This window comes from Natator depressus, chromosome 3 (genome assembly GCF_965152275.1).
Source record: "Natator depressus isolate rNatDep1 chromosome 3, rNatDep2.hap1, whole genome shotgun sequence".
NCBI lineage: Eukaryota > Metazoa > Chordata > Testudines > Cheloniidae > Natator > Natator depressus.
Window position 1 is genome coordinate 64,576,191 of NC_134236.1, and position 21,128 is coordinate 64,597,318.

Sequence of the window (21,128 nt, forward strand, 5' to 3'; positions counted from 1 at the left end):
AGAAAAGAAAAGAAAAGAAAGAAGAAAATTATAGCTAGGCCCATCATCCACTCTGTGCCTTTCCCATGTTACTCTACTTAGAGGTGGGGCTTATCCTTTCTTACAGTCTTATACCAATGTTTGTCAGAAACAACATTAAGATGGAATCTGACAAGAAATTTTCCCTTGATTTCTTACTTAAACAACATATTTATACTGCTGCACAAATCAATGGTGCAGGTGTCCTGTTCTTCAGAACTTGTGCAACACAACAGATCATTTAGACCAAGCATACAGAAGACTTTGCTTATATCCTTCAAGACAACTATAAGGAACCCAGTTATTCTGGCTTTACTTAGTAGAATTCCTTCATTTGTTCACTGATGAACTAAAATATGTCTGGTGAGGACTCTAGATAATGTACAGATTTGATTACAAAAATCTGGCTCATTACTTTTGCTTATTCCTACTGTTGATACTAGCTGCACTAGAAGACAAAACACTTCGTGTGCTTGCTCTTTCCCTTCCATCTCTGGAGGACTCTGATAGCAGCATGCTGTACAGCCTGACACACACTTTGGGAAGTGCTTCCTCCTCTTTCCTGTTTAATTTTGGCAATACAATATATTCTACAGGTCACTGACGTTAAGGACAATTTACTCACTGATTCTTGTGTTTAGTGTAGTCCTCTCAGTCAAAACTAACAGACAAGCACCAGTCCACCCAGAGAGACTTGTAGGGCAAAGTGATGAATCAGAGGGAAAAAGAATTGCTGCCATGGTGGCTGGCTGGCTGGCAGGCAGGCAGAGAAGCCAAATCTCATTCTGGGAGAAGGAGCTGAGCCTCCAGCCCTACAGGAGGGCGGGGGGGGGAGGAGTTGATTCGGAGCATGTCTCAGCTGAGAGAAGCCTGAGAGGAAGGTAAGGTAACTAGGACAGAATTTCCCTGTGGCTCCAAGGAGGCTCATCTCCTGTCTCAGACACCCCCTTGTAGTTGCAAGCTGGAGATGTCCATAAAAGGAATTTTCCATGCTGTCTCTGCTCCTCCCCTCCTTTTTCATCGTCCATATTTCTTAGTCTCTCCTAACTGTTTTTTTTCTTCCCTCCTTCTTATGAAGAGGAGCTGGACAATAAAGAAGAGGTTGGAGAAAAGACAGAATTAGAGCCAACATCTGAGCTATGAATATCATTACATATTTCCAGTTCAGAGGGCAGAGATATCTAGAAAGGAAGTGGTGCTTATACACTAGCCTTGACTGACAGACCTTTTGCCTTCTTGAATCTGAGTAGGTGGGGTCATAATGTTGTAGAGCAGATGACAGAAGAAGGACAGACAATAAAGAACAGATGGCCAACTAGAAGCAAGTGCCAGAATATTGTTTGGAGTTAAAGAGCCTGCTCCTCCTCCTACATCAGACAGTGTAAGTGTTAATATCTCTAATACTAAATTTAGTTTTATTGTTAATGCCCAGCAGCAATTACAGCTGATGTAGGTAATTATGTATATGTAAAGCTCAGCACTTTGTTTTCTGAGATAACTGTTCTAACTCACACCGGGAACTTTAAAATAAAATGTTCTTGCTTTTCAGTTTAACAATTTAAAGTTAGTTGTAAGTGGAAAAAAAAATCAGCTCTTAAGAGAGCTGTTGTGTTTCCTCCAGAGTCTGAGAGGAGCATAGTTCCCTTTTAAAAATTATTCTTCATCTCTTCGGAGCTCTGAAATAGGCACCCTCACCATCTCTCTGCTCCACAATGAGACATGCACAGATTGGCATTGCAACAGCAGGATGAAAACAGGCGGTACGTGGAAATGTAGGTCATCCCCACCTCCACATGACATTACAGGCTAAAAGGACATTTGTTGGGGTATCTGAAATCCAGCCCTAATCATTTCAATTGAATTGCCTTCTCATAGATGAAGTAAATCTGGGATGAGTTAAAGCACAAAACGATAAGAGTGAGAGTATCATTCTGACATAAGGATTTGGTATTGAAATTTGATAGTACTGCTGCTAATTGACATGTGTCAAAGAAAATAATCTGCATGATATTAAAACATCATATGTCAGGAATTGACATGCCTTCAAGTGCAGAGATCTGTGGAACAGTATAAAGGTTCTCTTTCCCAAATGCTCAGTATCAAACATTTCTGTTACTCCTGAAAAGTCAAAAGCTAGTGACTGTCCTCTGCTGAAAATGAAATATATATATCAGTTGCATACTCATTTGGCTGCAGACCAGTAAAAAATTACTTGGAATGGGGAATGTACAGGTCATCTAACATATGTAATGTAATAACTGGGTTGATAAGAGCAAGCACTGATTTTTCAGATTCTAGAAAGAAGTCCTTGGGAAAGAATGCTGCTCGCTCTGTCACAGTAGGATATCTTGCTCACAGCTAATGGTTTATCTAGTCAAGGTTCTTCTTACGAAGCCTCCAGGCTCCTTACATCTATTCTCATGATGAAAAGAAGGCTTGATAAACCTGATTCTGATCTCATTTACACAGGTATAGCTCTATAGACTCTAGCAGTTATTCTTGATTAACACTAGTGAATCTGAGATCAGAATCAGGCCCAACTAAACTAAACTGTGTATTGAAATTCTGTTTTATCCACTTGGATAAAATGACCGGGAAATTCTATTCACAACTGAATGAGTCTTGGAGAGAAAATTATGACAAAATAATCAAGGTAACTTCAGTGCACCACAGCCCTAAGTGAAGAAACTTAATTGATAGTGCAAAATCTGATATGACATTAATGAAAGGCAGGAAATGACAAGTGTGCTCTACCAAATACAGAGTTTATCCACTGCAGAAGAACTTGATTGTTTTAGATGCAAGAGCACACTAATGTTTAAGGATTTCATGGAAGGATTGAAGGTGTTTTTTTTTAATGTTGGGTTTCATAAGTTATTGTCATCTTCCACAAAATGTTTTTCCAAGAGAAAAAAAAGTTCTCCCTTAAGTTAGAAGCAGCATGAGTTATGCAAAGAATAAGGATCCCTGCTTGGAAGTAATTCCTGCTCTATTTATAAGAATACCAGTGAATAAGGTAAGGTCTGAAAAAATATTCAGCGGCCTCAAACTTGCATTTTCAATGACCAAAAGGAATTCAAACCTCAATTTTTCAATTCTGTTCCAAATCTAGAAACAATGGCTCAGATGTTAAGCAGACAGCTGTCCGGGGCATCTGGGAGAGTCTGAGGGGGGAAGTGGATTAAATTTGGATCACTAGCTATGTACCCTAAAGGGCTTTATACCCACCGAGAATGGGCAGAGGAGGCCTGTGCTCGACACTGTGCCCACATGTCCTTTCCTCCATTCAACGTGCTCCCTCGATACCATGGGAAGCTGGCATCGGAGACAGCTCTGACACCTTTGTGCTAGGATGATTCTCATTTCCTTTTCACCTCTTGGGAAACACAGGGGCCAAAGTCAGAGGACAGAATCTGGCCCAGTGTTTTGAGTGGTTTCTAAATGCCTCAATTCTCCCAACCTTGCAGTTGATATTGCAGCTCTGAAATTGCTGGGAAGTCCAGCAAATATAATGCTGAAAGTCAGTACAAGACAATGGGCTAGATTCTGCTATTAAAGTTAATGGGATTACTTTGGATTTATGCCAGTGTAACAGGTAACAGAATTTGTCCCTACAATCAAATGTTCCACTCGAACCTGCAGAAGTCAGCTCCAGTTCTAACCTGCAGAAATAGCAGGGAAATGAGTATCAGGAGGTTAATATTGTTGAAATGGATTTGCCCTTTAAACAGCATGTTTGTTCTTATATATTTTGTGAATTATGAGCATCTTGGAAGTCTTCACAAAATAAAAACATTTCAACTTGTTAATTAACTCTGGATGTGTGACCTCTGCATACATTCTCGATCAGAATATCAATCTTAAAACATTAAAAAAACAAGCTGACTTTCTTATGAACTTGGTATAAGTGGAATTTATTACCAGGTCACCAGTGGAATGTATTTGCACAACTCATTTATCCTCTCCTAGGGGTAGCATGGCTAGACGTTGAAGCGTTATCTATTGTGCTTCTAAAATTACTTCCAGGATATTTTACCCTAGAAGGGGCAGACCTTAGTATTCTACAGAAAAACACTTATGTTTAACTTTGACTATTGGTAGTTTACTGTAAGGGTTATCGATATATAGACATTTCCATGGTAAAAGATATAGGTCGTGGAGATAATGACAGTGCACCTTTTGGTCTTACTTTGGTGAACACTTATTCACACAAGTAGTCCATTTACTCCAATGGTCTGAGGAAGGGTTACACAATTGGACTTTATGGAGTATTTTGCATATTCAATATGCTGTCTGAACACTCAGTAATTATACCTCACAGCACTCCTCTGTGGTAGGTAACTATTTCGCTCCTGGAGGAACTGATACACAGAGATTAAGTAACTTGCCCCAGATGATGCAGTAAGTAGATGGCACAGGTTAGAATTCAACTATTGTTTGCTTTCAGCCTGTGCTCAGTCCATTAGGTCATGTTATCTAGAGTGATAGTAATGGTGATTATATCTATCTGGAAGACGTGTCGGTATAATAATGGGAAACTTTCAGACATAGAGGAGTATTGCTTGCCATCTTGCCATATCGGCCTTTCCACCATTTAGGTTCAGTTGCTGACAACCTAGCTGAAGAAAGGACCTAGTGTCCACCTAATCCCTCAACCTTAATATCACTCTAGACTTTTCTTGTGTTGCCTGCCCACCATAAGACTCTCCAAACCCACCCTCCGGTGCTGGTTGCCCTTTGGAAGGGGCATCTCTGTTTCCTGCTCACTTGCCTGCATTGATCATTCTCAGTTCTCAAATGCATCTCAGAATCCTTTTTTCCTGACTTCAGCAGTGCTTCAAAGGAGGCACCACAAGAGCCATCATGACAGATTCTGAAGCACATCACATCACTCTATAGGACACAGCGAACATAGTTGAACCTGAATGTATGTAAAGTCTACATAAGGATTAACATATCTTCTCCATTGACTCTTTACCCAGTGGAGACGGTTAGGTATTGGATATCAATTTCTTGCACAAGACAGATCTGTTTCATGTAACCCAACTAACTGCATGAAAAATACCTTGTAAATATTTGTACATGTTTCTGCAAAAGACTAGGGAAATATATATTTCAGTTAAAGTAGATCAGAGAGTTTTTCCTATGCAGCTGTAGTGTTAAGGGGATAAGTCTCTAGCTTAGAAGATCAGAAAAAAATATTTATCGCATTTCATTGTACAGTACCTACCATATTATGAATTCACAGTCATGGCTCTTGGAGACCATCAATTACTACATAACACAAACATTACATCTAAACAATCCTGGTAGGACTTGTTGTTTAGGCCCCACAGTTCCCTCATAACATTAAGGCAGCTACTGATATCCTTACTTACTGTTAGTACCACCTTCCCCTACACGTTAGTCCCAGTGGATTCAATTATTCATGGAGTAAGGTGTTATTCAACACAGTAAGGGTGACAGAATCTGACCCCTAAAGCACAGTTCTGTGTTTGTTCTGAAATTCTAAGATTTCTAAAAAATATAATTATCTGATTAGTGGTAAGAAGAGGTGTATAATTTTCCAGTCCCGCTCACTTTACCTTCTTTTATTAAGCTAAATTGCTTGTGTGGTAAGGACATTAAAAATTAAGAAAGAGTGAGAAAGGATTTTGTGGTTCCCTGAGACAACCTGTTGATAAAAAGCTACAAATTGCAGTTTCATTATATGAGAAATGAATTACCATATGTGCTGACAGAGCACAGGCAGGAGTTACTGGGGTCTAACTACATAAAGTGAGAGAGCTTTTGTCTGGACTAATTGAAGTGAATTAGATTACAAGATATCTGTCTGTGGAATGTCTACAGCCAGAATTGCTAACAGAAATACTATTTAGAGAATAGCAGTTGTGTGGTACATACCACTGGCAAAGACATGAGATCCCTAGGGTGCTAGTTTGTGACGGCTGATTTTTAAAAAGATACACCTTATTTTGTTTCAGTGTGCATGTTGTCCAAGAATGTAGTGAATGAACAGTATACAAAAAACAAAAAAAAACAAAAAACAAGAAAACTGAGAGCTAAAATGTTTGTCTCCAGGCCCACAAAAAACCTGGGCCAAATTCTACTCTCTATCAGACTGACTTCATTGAATTTCGTGCAGTTTTTACATGCATCACCAACATCAGAATTTGCTCCCTTTAATAGCATCTACACCTGTCAAGATTCCTTCCCCACTCTGAACTCTAGGGTACAGATGTGGGGACCTGCATGAAAACCTCCTAAGCTTATCTTTACCAGCTTAGGTTAAAACTTCCCCAAGGTACAAATTAATTTTACCCTTTGCCCTTGGATTTCCACTGCCACCATCAAACTTTATCTGGGTTCCTGAAAAAACAGAGTTTGGACACGTCTTTCCCCCCAAAATCCTCCCAACCCTTGCACCCCACTTCCTGGGGAAGGTTTGGTAAAAATCCTCACCAATTTGCATAGGTGACCACAGACCCAAACCCTTCGATCTTAGAACAATGAAAAAGCATTCAGTTTTCTTACAAGAAGACTTTTAATAAAAATAGAAGTAATTAGAAATAAGAAATCCCCCCTGTAAAATCAGGATGGTAGATACCTTACAGGGTAATTAGATTCAAAACATAGAGAACCCCTCTAGGCAAAATCTTAAGTTACAAAAAAGACACACAGACAGGAATATTCATTCTATTCAGCACAGCTATTTTCTCAGCCATTTAAAGAAATCATAATCCAACACATACCTAGCTAGATTACTTACTAAGTTCTAAGACTCCATTCCTGTTCTGTCTCCGGCAAAAGCATCACACAGACAGACACAGACCCTTTGTTTTTCTCCCTCCTCCCAGCTTTTGAAAGTATCTTGTTTCCTCATTGGTCATTTTGGTCAGGTGCCAGCGAGGTTACCTTTAGCTTCTTACCCCTTTACAGGTGAGAGGATTTTTCCTCTGGCCAGGAGGGATTTTAAAGGGGTTCACCTTTCCCTTTATATTTATGACAACACCGCATAACAAAAGTGAACCCAAGAAGAATCTTTGCCAGTGGGGATGCTCAAATAGTGTAGCTTACAGTAAGTTTTAATAATAAAATTTTATAAAATCTTTTTAAAAGCCCAATATGAATAGGAATATTCTTTCTTAAAATTCAATACAAAAAGTATTTTGGGATTTAATCTCCACTTGCAGTCCGCATTGTGCTAGTGCACAAGAACTAAAGGGACGTTAAACAAATCAGACTAAATATATACCCAAACTTCATTTTTAATAGTGTTATTAGTATACTAATACCTTGCTGAATCTGGCCTATATTGTATCTAAGCACATGCCTAACTTTCAGCGCAGGAGTAGTCTTCAATTTAGGCACATGCTTAAATATCTTGCCAACCTGGCACCAGACTCTCCCTCACTCGTGATTTTCAGGTGGGTTTAAGAATGGTATTTGGGCAATCCCTACTCTGATGAAAAGTGCCTGGAGAACATTCCTGGCCTGGAACAGTTCTCAGGTTACTGGTGGGTGCTTCCTGGGCACTGCAAAACTCATTGGGCACCCCCACCTGCATGAACAGGTGTCTCAGATATACCAAATTAAGCTGAATAATCTGACTGCATTTGAATGGGATGGCACTCCTGGCTCCCACTCCCCAAGTCCTTTCAGTATAGTCCTATATTCCCTCACCCTGGGAGGGGTTAAGGCTAACGGTACTGACCACGAAATGGCTCACCTTCGAGCTTGCCAAAGCTATCCTGCCCAGCTGCTATACTGGAGTCTGTTGTCTTCTTCCAGGATCAGTGTGTGACCTTCTTGAGGGCAGCTGCCCTAAAGCTTTCTAGAGTCCCTCTTGGGAACAGTAGCGTTGCTCTCTGCTCTCTCCCACAACTGCCCAGCAACTGTCTGGACTGGAATTTCCTGTTTTTAAACTCTTGTTACATCCAACATGACTGACAGGGCCAGAGAGGTGGGCCCAGCCCTGCCCAGAGCAGCTCTTTCAGTCCTTTATCTCCGGTGCGGAATCTATATACCCTGTCACATGATCATTCAGAGATAATACATTATATTTTCAGGTCTCATCTGAAAGACACTTACCCAGTAACCTGCCTGGTACTCAGGCACTCCATTACTATGATGATGAGAACAGTATAAGACCTTTTAGAGTAAAGAATAGAATTAAGTACTCAAACTACCTTGGAAGCATAAAAGTGTCCCCCCCTCACTGAGATTTGAAGGAAGCCCATCAAGAAGGGGAGAAATTCTGGTTCCACTTAAATCAAATGGGAGTTTTAAGACTGACTTTAATGGGGCTGGGATTTCACCTTAGATTTTTCAGACCTGAAGCTTAAGGCTTGTCTATATGGAGACTTAGTGCAAACCAAACCGGGATGTGAATCTATAGAACACCAAGTAGCCCCGTAAACCTTGCTGCTGTGCACTAACAGTTCTGTAGTGAACCTTGATCTTCTACTTACAGCGTGTCAAAGCACATCTGGAAACCTTTTACTGCAGGGTCCACACAGCCACTTAGGCTACATCTACACTACATGCCAGTGGTGGTCGCAGCATGGAGTGTACATGTAGCTACATGCCGCAGTGAAAAGCCTGCTGCATCTGCAATGCGGTGTGTAGCTACAGGTGTCAGTGAAAGGCACTGGCAGAAGGGAGGCTTCTGCTCCTCCCCTCCCCCGCCCCACTGCAGGAGTCTTTCCTTGTGGATGGGAAGGTTCCGATAGCAGGGAGCAGCCAGAGCCTTTCCCTGCGACCAGTCTTTTCCTGCCTCAGGGAAAGGCTCCAGTAACGGGGAGACAGTGGGACACTACACTGCTAAAAATTGCAGGCGGGGAGGCAAGACTTGGGCAAGTAGAGAGCTGCATAGGGTAAACACTTGCAGATATATCCACACACTTCAGGAGCGTCTTTACTCACCTAAGTCATTCCCACCCCCTGCAATTTATACCCATGTTAGGGAGGCTACACGTATATGTACTTTACACACCACCAAAAGAAGCATGCAATGTAGATACACCCTCATGATGGTTGCATGCAGTGCATGCCTTAGCGTGCAGAAGCTTGTGTGCTGTGGATTCACACCCTGGCTTGCTGCACACTAAGTCTCCATGTAAATAAGTTTCATTATCCAAGCTGAATAAAGTACAAAAATTAAATAGCAAGTTTACCTGGAAATGGAGCAAAGTAAATTAAAAGTGGAAAGTTTAACAGATCTAAGCTACGTTATTTGTATCACAGGTAAGTTAAAGAATTTTTTTAATGGAATTTTTACCTTGACAGTGCCTTTTTCAGGATACTTAGCTCTGAGCACGTGGCAGTTGAATAACTGTGTTGATACTAGCCCTTTTATGCAAGGCTAATATTTGAGGGTTTTTTATTTTTTCATAAACCAGAAATTAATTACCCAGAGATAGGATAACATTACTAGTAACAAATGAAATACAGTTATTGCTGTGCTCATTCAGCAGAGTTGGTTTTGGAATGTTAATTTCAGCTAAAGCTTGAATAAATGTATTTTATCTATTTTTGGACTTGTTGTGCTACCAGCCAATTTTAAACCATGGTTTAGCCTAAACCATGCTTATGGAATCTTAGAACACTCCTCACTTGTGGGACAGGTTCACACATAATCAATCTATTCAGGGTCAGTGAGCTTAGAGCAGAATAGCTGTTTCATAAAACATTGGACTCTTAACAGAAATCTCAGTTGATGCTTCCTAGTAATTGTTATCAAAAGCTGAAATCAGTTGGGAAAAATAAATGATAAAATAAGATTAATCACTTATTTTTCACTATGATTCCTCACTGTCAGCCCAGGTGCAGTGGCTGTGACTAAGTTTAAGTGAGGCAGAATGGCTGGGTCAAAGGCCAAGATGCATTACTACCAGTCCAGTCCACAGCCAACATGCCTCCTCCCTACTGCAAGCAGGCATCTGCTTTCCAACTTCTTCCCCACTCTCTCTCAGGTGGGTGGCAGTGATGGAAGTTGGGGCTGCTGGGATGCAAAAGGATAGTGCTCACTGTTAGGTGAAGGACTCATGACTAAACTTTTCTTCCATGCTCACTGATCCTGGATCAGGGCTTAGAATCTCATGATGCTAGTAACATTTATTAACAGAACACAAAAAGTTTGTTAAGAAAGGGAAAAAAACAAAACAACAAACCTCTCAATCCTAGCTTTTGAATCCCAGTATTCCCCACACTGAAATCAAGTCTGAGGGCAGTGTACATCTTATAAGCCAGCAAAAAAGATATAACTGAGTAGCTGCAGGGCCAGCCTTAGGGGCGGGCGACCACCAGGGTGCCATGGTCAGGGGGGTGCTATGGTCAAGAGGCAAGCAGCGGGGCCTGGGGTGCAAGGCCATGAAAGGGAGCTTGGGGCAATGCGGTGGGAGGCAGCAGGGACCAGGGGCAACGGGGGGGAGGTGAGGCAGCGAGGGCCAGGAGCACCAAAATACAAGTTTGTCCAGGTCACCATTTTCCTTAAGGCCAGCCCTGAGAAGGTGAAGGGAATAGTAATGATCCCTAGTTCTTATTCCACAGGCCATATATGGACAGATAATAGGAGTTATGTATTTTTATTACTGTTGAGGTTTTTACCCACGAAAGCTTATGCTCAAATATATCTGTTAGTCTTTAAGGTGCCACCGGACTCCTTGTTGTTTCAGTGTCTAGAGACTATCTTGAGAGTAAGGGTGGTTTTCTGGTTATGGTTCAGGTACTGAACTGGGACTCTGGAAATTAAGGTTCATTTCCCAGCTCTGCCATGGATTTCTTGTGTGACCTTGGGCAACTCTTTCTCTCTCTGTCCCTCAGTTCCCCATATTGTAAAAAATGGAAATACTTAATTTTTCCCAACCTAATTGCTTTGTCTCATTTAGACTGTAGACTCTTTGGGACGGGGACTCTCTCTTACAATAAGTTTGTAGACAGCTTGGCCCAGTGGGGTTCTGATCATAGCCATGGGGCGCTGTTTTATAAATAAATAATCATTCATACTTAATGGACCACAAAGAAGCGCTAAGAAATGGCATAAAATGGAGAATGAAAAGCCTTCACCAGAGAAGAAAGTAGTCTAGAAGACATAAATAGATTGTGCTCCCTATTATATACTGCACATTAATTCCCTCAAAAAACTAGTGATAGAGAGACTTGGGTTCTGAAAACTCCAACACAGCATTGACAGTTAGACTGCCAGGAATAGCTCTTGTTATACAGGAATGTGTGCAAGTAGTAGGAATGTTCCATTGTCATTATTCTATTGTTTTCATTAACATTTATACTGTGGTAACACCCAGAGAGCCCAATCAGAATTGCGCCCTTTTGTAGCAGCTTCATGGCTATTTGGAAACTCCACAATTGTCTCTATGCTGCATGCCATAGCTATTTGGAACTTCATAGTGGCCATGGGGGTAGAACTCCCACTCTCCAGCTCCAAAAGCACTACTGCTTGAGCTAAAGATTTTATGTCAGATGTCAGCAGTATAGGGCCTATGTCACACAGTCTAGCCATTCTTATTCTAGCCAAAAGAGAGTGATTTGGTATAGATATTAAAGTTCAATAGAGTGTACACACACAAGCCCTACCTGAATGGTAGGGTGACTGTCAAATAATTGCAGCTGAGCTGTGAACAAGAGATGGAAAATGGCAGAAAAGTAATAACGGACCTTTATTAATTGCGGTAATTTGGGAAAGCTGGTCACCGCAGGGCGGGAATGACTGTTAAAATGTACCATATATATACACCTGAATTCAGCATCAGAATTGTGATGGAAACCTAATATTGCAGGATCCGCAATTTCCGCAGTATCGCAAATTAAGTAGGGCCTTACCCCTATGTATACACACACACACACACATCCCTGCCTAGAGAGAGTTATTCCTCAGAATGCGACAGTGATTTTTCCTCATTAATTTTAATAAATATAGATCCTCCTACGGCTCTTGAAATGAAACCATGAAGTACTGCAAGGGATTTTGCACAGCATATCAACACCTTTTCAAATGAAAAATAAGCATAAGTGTTTCATCCTCTACTGATTCAATATTTCTTTACTTCCAGCACTGTAAATCTCTTAAAGCACTTCTTTTGAGCCCAATCCCCTAACCTGTTTCTTATTTTGAACTGTTGGCCCAAATCCTGAAAATCTGCAGTCCCCACCGCATTTCAGTGGGAGTAGTTGGTACTCAGCACCTCTCAGGATTTTGCCCCTTGTCTGAATAGTCAAGTTTTTTATTATAGGCCACTTCACTCTTACTAACAGCCTGCGGTATGATTTAAATATTTCTGCAGAACTGAAATCCGGAGGATATTGCATCTGAAGTACATAGAATTACATCTGATTCAAGTTACACTTGTCTTTGTGCATAATTATTTTGGGTCATCCACAGAGATACAACTTTCTAACTTAGATATTTGAAAGAAGAGAGTCTGTCTCACTTATAAAGATGAAATTACTACCATTGGATTTTTCACATCCCAAATTCAAAGCTTGCAACTTTATCTCATGAATATGGAAACTTCATCATTGTTAAAAATGCAGGACCAGATTATGTGCCCACCTGGGTAGTGCAAAGGGTTTGAATTTTGGCCACAGCTGCCTGGTTGAGAATCCCTTGCTAGGGAGAAGGTCGACTGTTAGAGCCAACTCCTGTGCCAGATGCCCTCACCCACCCCAGCAAAATTCATAGAGTTTAGGGCCAGAAGGGACCACCAGGTCATCTAGTCTGACATTTTGAATATCACAGCCCACTGTCACCAACTAGCACCTGCACATTAAACCCAACAACCAAAATTAGACCAAAGCATTACTGCCCCCAAGAGACTAGACTATTATGTGCCACAGGCAAAGAATAGGAGGGACCGAGGTAAATAATGTTTAAGAGGAGGAAGGGGCATCGCTGGGGGGTGGGAAAGGGCACAACTCCACCAATTCACAGCTTACGTATGGCACTTTGGTGACCATATCCAACTGCTGTAATCAAAGAAAGCTGCTCTAACCTGACTCAAGGAAGCTTGAAAATCCAGGAATCATAATCAGCAGCCCTAGGGCCCCCCACCCCGTTCTGTACAAGATGGATCATGACACAGGACAGAATCTGTCCCACAGTGCCACTGTTTATTTCTGCTCACCATATACTGGACTTTGTTTCCCAGTGCTCCACGTTCTGACGAAGAACCACAAAAATGTGTTCCACAGAACACCCCAGGGATTAGAAGGGCTGTGCCTACCGCCCTATCCCTTCAGGGGTGCAGTATGCACTTCCCTTCAAAGCTGGCCTGTGCTGGAGCACCCATGGAAAAAAATTAGCAGGTACTTAGCACCCACCAACAGCCAAGCTCCCCTTCTTCCCCCCCACTTCTGCCCACCAGTGGCCCCTGCCAATCAACTCCTCCCCCTCCCTCCCTGCACTCCACGGAACAGGAGGAGCTGGGAGGGAGAGGAGGAGATGGGATGGGGCGCGCTCATGGAAAGGAGGCGGGAAGAGGTGGAGCCTGGGGCTGAGTGGGGGAAGCCAGCGCCTGTGCACTGTGTAGTCCCTATGTTTAGGAGAGTAGGGTGAGCGCCATTGTGATGGGGTAGGGCAGAAGGGAGGCTATTTTCACCATCCAGCATCCCACTCAGGGGCCCTCAACAACCCCACTGAATGCTTATACAAATTCCAATGATATATTTCTCTTTTCCTTTTTGTAGTTATGTTCCCTCTGAACACCTATCACCCAAGCAATATATACGATAATGAGCTATTTTAAATCTCTTTTAACATCCCAGTTTTATTCCTGTTCATGGGACTGGAAAGTGACTATTAAAAATGCCATCATCTTATTCAACAGATTTGCTTCCAGTGTGTATTTAAAAACAGAGCCAAATTATTTGTTCCAAATATTTTATATGACAAATTCAGCCCTTTTCCCCATTCATGAATAGTTTGCAGACCTATCTTGATTCGGTATTTAGTATTCACAAGCATTCACTAAATAGTTATGCCAATAAATTGCAGCCTAGGTAGTGTCATGAATTGTTCACTTTGACTATTTAGTACACAGCTATTCGTGGTTTCTGATTGGCCCCCGCTGTCACATGGTTTGTTTCTCCTCCCTGTTTGAATGACTGCAACTTTGCAAAGAAGAGAACAAATACTAAAAAGGATGAATTGCCAATAATGAATAGCAAATCCCCCTGTTCATGGATGAATACCCTTGGCCTTTTGTGAATATGGCTATTTGCAGAAAGACCAGCCATTCCCCAAACATCTGGGTGAACAAGAATCTATTATCATGAATGTTTGCAGATAGGAAATAATAAGGGGCATGAATGTGGTGGAACCAGATTACTGACTGGAACTGGCATGAATGTTTGAACACAGTTAGCCATATTTGCCCAGCTCTGCTTCAGTTATATCTGTTTAACATCTGTGGTAGATTTGTTTGTTTGTTTTCACACCTGCAAGGCCAAGACAACGGAGGGGGGGGGGAAATAGGACAGTATTTTGGCTGAAGCATCATTAATCAAAAATTGTTACCTAACCTCCAAATTATGCCTTCAGTTACACTCATACAACCCTAGTAGAGAGTCTCAGTTATACTTGTGCTATCTAACTGAACTCAGTGTGGTTGCACAGGTGAGCAGGGTATTGCCTGCAGAATCTTTATTACCGGTGATGATGAGTGAAAAGGAAAGCCAGCTTGACTTTCAGATCCCAGAGGGAGTTTGCAGGACTGAAGGAAAAAAACCCTCCCCCTCCCACACACACACTTTTAGCTTTTAAACTGTGTAAGTCTGAGCTAGAAATAACTGAGGTACAATGAAGATGGAACTCCAGGATGCTATTTGCACAGAATTTACAGAATACAACTACACTTTAATGCACAGATTTCATTTTAAAGTAAAGGACACAAAGTAGGTCACTGTAATTCTTCTGTCCACTATGCAGATAGAAATTCAATTTGTAACTGCAATGCAGCCACTACTACAGCCTGTGGGTGGGACCTTCTGCATCTCCTCCTACTGGAGGTTTTGAGCCAGTGGCACAGAGCCACTGACACAATCCATCATTTCTCTAGGCAGCCCAACCACCTCTTTGTGCACTGCTCCAGATCATGCATGATATTGATTGTCAAGTCCCTCTGTATGTCAGTCAGTAGCCTAGTCCCTCAGCGCCGCAAGAACACAATGGAGCCCTATGGCCCCTTTATACCAGACACACCTGTCTAAATGGGCTAAAGGACAATCATATGTTCCCTATCCTGGAGCATATCCCCTGTGCAGGAGGCATTTCTGCCACCTTCCCATCAAAAAGTGCACCGGGATCTGTGGCAGACCATAGGTAGAGTAGAGGCTGGAGGGATCATGGCCAGGGCAGAATTGCACACTGTGATTCTTCACCACAACAAAGCCCCACAGGGGCCACCAAAGCAGGGGTGAAACTTTAGGGTATTGCCAAGCATGCGCCCGGGGCCACGCTGGCGCCCATATCCTTTGTACAAGGGGAGAACAAGACACTTCCCTTTCATCTCTGCACTGGCACCTACACCATGATAGAGATTAACATGACTTAATATTTCTATTGTCTTTCTGGGCTTGCATGCCCTGTGAAACGGTCACAGTGCAGAATTGACTTGAAAGCATTTTCTCATTCTGATTTTGGATAGGATTTTTTTGAAAACCTTCAAATCATACAACCGTAGAACTGGAAGGGCTCCTGAGAGGTGATCTAGTCCAGTCCCCTGCACTCATGGCAGGACTAAGTATTATCTAGATCATCCCTGACAGGTGTTTGTCTGACCTGCTCTTTAAAATCTCCAGTGATTCCACAACCTCCCTAGGCAATTTATTCCAGTGCTTAACCAGCCTGACAGTTAGAAAGTTTTTCCTAATGTCCAACCTAAACCTCCCTTGCTGCAATTTAAGCCCATTGCTTCTTGTCCTATCCTCAGAGGTTAAGGAGAAAAATTTTCCCTCCCTCCTCCTTGTAACAACTTTTTACGTACTTGAAAATTGTTATCATGTCCTGTCTCAGTCTTCTCTTTTCCAGACTAAACAAACCCACGTTTCTTTTTCAATCGACCTTCATAGATCATGTTTTCTAAACCTTTAATCATGTTTGTTGCTCTTCTCTGGACTTTCTTCAATTTTTCCACCTCTTTCCTGAAATGCAGCGCCCAGAACTGTACACAATACTCCAGTTGAGGTCTAATCAATGTGGAGTAGAGCGAAAAAATTACTTGTGTTTTGCTTACAAACACTCCTGCTAATACATCCCAGAATGATGATTTCTTTTTTGCAACAGCATTACATTGTTGACTCATATTTAGCTTGTGATCCACTATGACCCCCAGATCCCTTTCCTTAGTACTCCTTCCTAGGCAGTCATTTCACATTTTATATGTGTGCAGCTGATTGTTCCTTCTTAGGTGGAGTACTTTGCATTTATCCTTATTGCATTTCATCCTATTTACTTCAGACCATTTCTCCCGTTTGCCCAGATCATTTTGAATTTTAATCCTATTCTCCAAAGCACTTGCAACCCCTCCCAACTTGGTCTTATCCTCAAACTTTGCAAGTGTACTCTTTACGACATTGTCTAAATCAGTCATAAAGATATTGAACAGAGCCAGATCTAAAAGTGATCCCTGTGGGATCCCACTTGATATGCCCTTCCAATTTAACAGTGAACCACTAATAATTACTCTCTGGGAATGGTTTGTGTTTTCTCTCTCTCTCTCTCTCTCACACACACACACACACACACACTCGCTCGCTCTCTGAATGTGCAACACATACAAAATGCTCTTTGGAGTGAATTAACCCTCTCCCGTCTCTCTTTTTGTGTCTTTTTCTGTGATCTACAACATGCTGGCAATTCATTCAGTTTCATTGTCAGGGTTCCCAAATACCTACCTTTACATATTTTTCTCATTCACATTGGAATTTTTAGAATTTAATGGACACAGTGGAAGAAACAAAACACAAAAAAAAACACAACACAGTGGAAGAAACAAAACAGAAAAAAGTCGTCGGAGGTTTAAAAGCTCACATGGAATTATCTGATTTAAGTTCTTCTGTACAATACGAGTACAAGTTCTGTACATATTACTTTTGGTATTCAAATATATTTACTGGCAAAGTATCTAGTATCTCCCACACCTAACAATGTTGCTGAACTCAAAGATTGTTAAAATATTCCTCTCCATTTTTTCTCTTTATGATACATATTCATTCAGGATTCTCTAGCTAGAAGAGAGAGAATTAAATAATGGATAAAAATGCTCTCGTGTTAGGAAACAGATGCCAGGCTAGTATGCATTTACTTGTTAATTTTCCTAATACAAAAAAACCCTGCCATACCTTCTGAAACTATGCTAAATATGGAGAGAAGTCTACAGCTGGATTTTAAATTGTGTGATCAGCACTGATACCTGAAAACAGAATGTAACATACCTTAGGGCCATAAGAATTTTCATGAGTAAGGAATAAAGATGATTAAGAACTTTAGGAGTTGGCTCTGCTTGAATAGGATAATTGTTTACGTATACTATTACAAAGTATGGTAAGCTGCATATTTGTCCCTTCTGTATTACGTTAATTTTGGTTACCTTTGATGACTGACAGTTGAGTTCAAAGCAATCATGCATTCAGATGAGTTAAGGCACTTTTTAAAGAGTATCATGTCCTTGTTTATAGCCTCTGTTAACTCACGAGCCCTATTAGTCCCTTTTATTCTCCCTTCTTTATATCCGGCTGTGACATACCGGGGCACAATCCAGACTACTGAGGGGCTGTGTCACCCCTACCCTGCAATCCTGGGTCCCTCAGAATGCCTTGCTGTAGTAGCTCCCAGCTAGGCCGCTCACAAACAGCCCAACAGAATGCAAGTCAGACCCTGGCTCTCACTAGCTTTGGCTATACTACTACTACAGCAAGGCATAGTAAGGCACCCAAAATTGCAGGGCAGGGATGACACAGTCATCCACTAGTCTGGACTGTGCCTTGGTATGTCACAGTGGAGCAGCAAGCCAGGGTTTATGCACAGGGTTCATCCTCATTCTTTTGAAGGAGGTTTACGCTTTGAGCCCTGGTATAGCAATTTTAAGTGAGCCTTAAGTGTGGTGGCTGGAAACAGTCAAAGAGGTTACAGTTTGGTGTTTTCTCTTTGCTTATTTCGGCTAAGGGAAATAGAAACAGGAAACAGAGTAACAGCCGTGTTAGTCTGTATTCGCAAAAAGAAAAGGAGTACTTGTGGCACCTTAGAGACTAACCAATTTATTTGAGCATGAGCTTTCGTGAGCTACAGCTCACTTCATCCGATGAAGTGAGCTGTAGCTCACGAAAGCTTATGCTCAAATAAATTGGTTAGTCTCTAAGGTGCCACAAGTCCTCCTTTTCTTTTTGAGAAACAGGAAAGTATAAATATGAGTGCCAGAGAAACAAATGCAAAGCTAGAACTGCCCAGAATGGAGAAAGAAGAAAGAGAAAAAGAACATGAACACCAAAAGTTGCAAGCAGAGATGAGAATCAAAGATCGGGAAGCTGCCCACCTATGAGCTATGGAGCTGAAGGGGGAAAAAACAGCTGCCCTCCAATGAGCCCTGGAAGTTGAGAAGTAGAAAGAGGAAAGAGAGAAGCAGCTACCCAGAAATGAGCCATGAAGCTGAAAGAGGCCCTAGAAAAGGAGAAGCAGAGGAAGTATAATTTGCATACGATGGCAAAACATGGACAGATCCCAGAGTCAGCAATCTCTCCCTCCATTTAAGGAACCCTCATCTTGGACAAACTGTGCCCTGCTCACAAGGAAAGACTTCACTGAAGAATACCTCACCACTTTTGAAAGGCTATAAGAGGTTCATAATATTCCTGAAGACAAGAAAGTCCCCATATTGATTGCAAAACACTCTGGTAAAGCTTTAAATGTATTTAATGAAATCCAGACCGAGGAAGCTTTGAAATATTCTGAATTTTAAAAAGCCGTTTTGCAAAGGTTTCAAATCACTCCTGAAGTGTATAGGTTGAAATTTAGAAATTTCAAGAAAAGTGCTGGCATAGCAAATATGCCTATAAAATGTGTGACCTAATGAGAAAATATGTAAAGGGGAAGGAGCCTGAGGATTTTAACCAACTTTTTGATCTCTTGCTCAAGAACATTTCCTAAGAGGTTAGAAGTATTTTATGGGATAAATCTTTAGATTTTGTGAAAGCAACGGCCACCCTAGCTGATTCCTTTGTGCAAGCCCAAATGTCTAATGAGTAGAGGCCACAAAAGAAGGGATTCAAAACCAGTGTAGAGGGGGCAATCCAATTTTACCCCACAGAAGGAGGGCAGTTGGGAGCCCAGGCACTCATCCCCCCCAAAGAATCATTCCCCTCCTGGAAATCCCCATTACAAACTTCCTGTGCAGGAAGAGGGTCCAAAAAGGTGCTTCCAATGTAACTCCACCCAGCACCTGAGAAATCAATGTCCTAAGCTCAAAGAAATAAGCCCTTTCCAACCCATATTAATGCAGCTGTCCTTAATGCAGAAGCTCCAGAGATACCTCCAGGTTAGCTGATGAGTTTTGTGAGGGCTGACCTTCAGGGGGTCAATGTGGAATTTATTAAAGTTGCTGGAGTAAATAACAAGGAGTATGTACAGTAGAGACACACTGGAGCCCAGATCTCTCTGGTCAAGGGAAGTGTGGTCCCAAAGACTGACATGTTACCTAACGAAGAAGCGGCACTTCTGTCAGTGGGAGGACATAAGATCCCTGTAGCTTTTGCCAAGGTGTATGTGGAATGGGATAGTTTAGAAGGTGACTTGACAGTAGGGGTGCTGGATAGTATCCCCATTGAAATGTTTACTGGGAATGATAGTTTGCATATGACTAAAGCTATTAAAGTGGTAACCTGTAGCAAAAGGGAATATTGTGCTGGGATCCTAGAGGGGAGTGGTAAAGTCCCAGAAATTGCTGAGAGTAAAGTCTCTATAACTCTTCTGCAGCAGAATAAAATTGTGTTTCCAGGTGTGGGAGGGGCTCAGGCTAGGTCCTCAATGGCAGAGAAAAGCAACATGTCCTTGGGGCCAGGGGGAAAGAGAGGACCGTTGTGACCGAAGAAGCTGTCCCAGATATCAACTGACAGCATTCTGAAGAGGAAAAAAAGATAGATCCCACTCTAGGAAGCATAACAGGGTGTGTCCTAGAGGGAGCCGGAGGAAGGGAAAATGGGAAGAAGTTTTTCGAAGAAGATGGGAGATTGTATAGGGAGGCTCCTATGGGGGGAAAAATGCCCTGGGCACCCCTATGAGCAGTTAGTTGTGCTTACCCAGCACTGGGGAATTAATATTGCTAGCACACGACTGTCCTTTTGCTGGTCACTTGGGGCCACAGAGAGCCTATGAGAGGTTAAAGAAAAATGTCTACTGGCCAGGAATACAGAATGATGTGAGGAACTATTACAGGTTTGTAAATGTTGAGAGAGAGAGAGAGAGAGAGAGAGAGAGATCTGCAGGACCCCATAAAGTTCCCCTAAACCCCTTGCCTGTAACATAAGAGGCATTTCAGATGGTAGCAATGGACATTGTAGCTCCTATGCCACATCCTATCCGAAGGGGGAAGAAATATATCTTGATGGTGGTGGATTTTGTCACTAACTATCCTGAAGCAGTAGCTCTGACTAACATTGAGGCAGAATCTGTGGCAAGATCCCTTTTTACTATCTTTAGCCAAGTGAGTTTCCCTGAAGATAATTTATCCGACCATAGGTCAAATTTCATGTCTCAGCTACTCAGTGAGTTATGGAAGTTCTGTGGGGTGAAACAAATAAATGCTACCCCATATCTTCCAGAGACAAATGCTTGGTGGAAAGATTCAATGGGAACCTAAAATCTGTGCTGAGAATGTATGCAAATAAGATGGTTCAAGACTGGCATGAGTTGCTGCCCTATTTGCTCTTTGCTTACATGGACGTACCCCAAGAATGAACCAGGTTCTCCCCATTTGATCTCCTACCCACAAGGAAAGTGAGGGGACTCCTAGATCTCAGACACTCCTGGGAAGGGACACTAAGGCAGAGGGAGAGACAGTAACTAAATATGTAAAAAAAAGGTTCAGAAAAGAGTTAAAAGA

At 41.9% G+C, this 21,128-nt stretch overlaps 1 long non-coding RNA gene across 1 annotated transcript in view; it reads left to right on the forward strand.

Moving 5' to 3' along the window:
* Window positions 1-1,117: 1,117 nt before the first annotated feature.
* Window positions 1,118-21,128, forward strand: part of LOC141983878 (uncharacterized) — a 92,063-nt gene continuing 72,052 nt past the window's right edge. The window contains exon 1 of the long non-coding RNA XR_012638553.1: window positions 1,118-1,399. This is a non-coding gene — a long non-coding RNA (uncharacterized LOC141983878). The remainder of the gene's footprint in view (window positions 1,400-21,128) is intronic.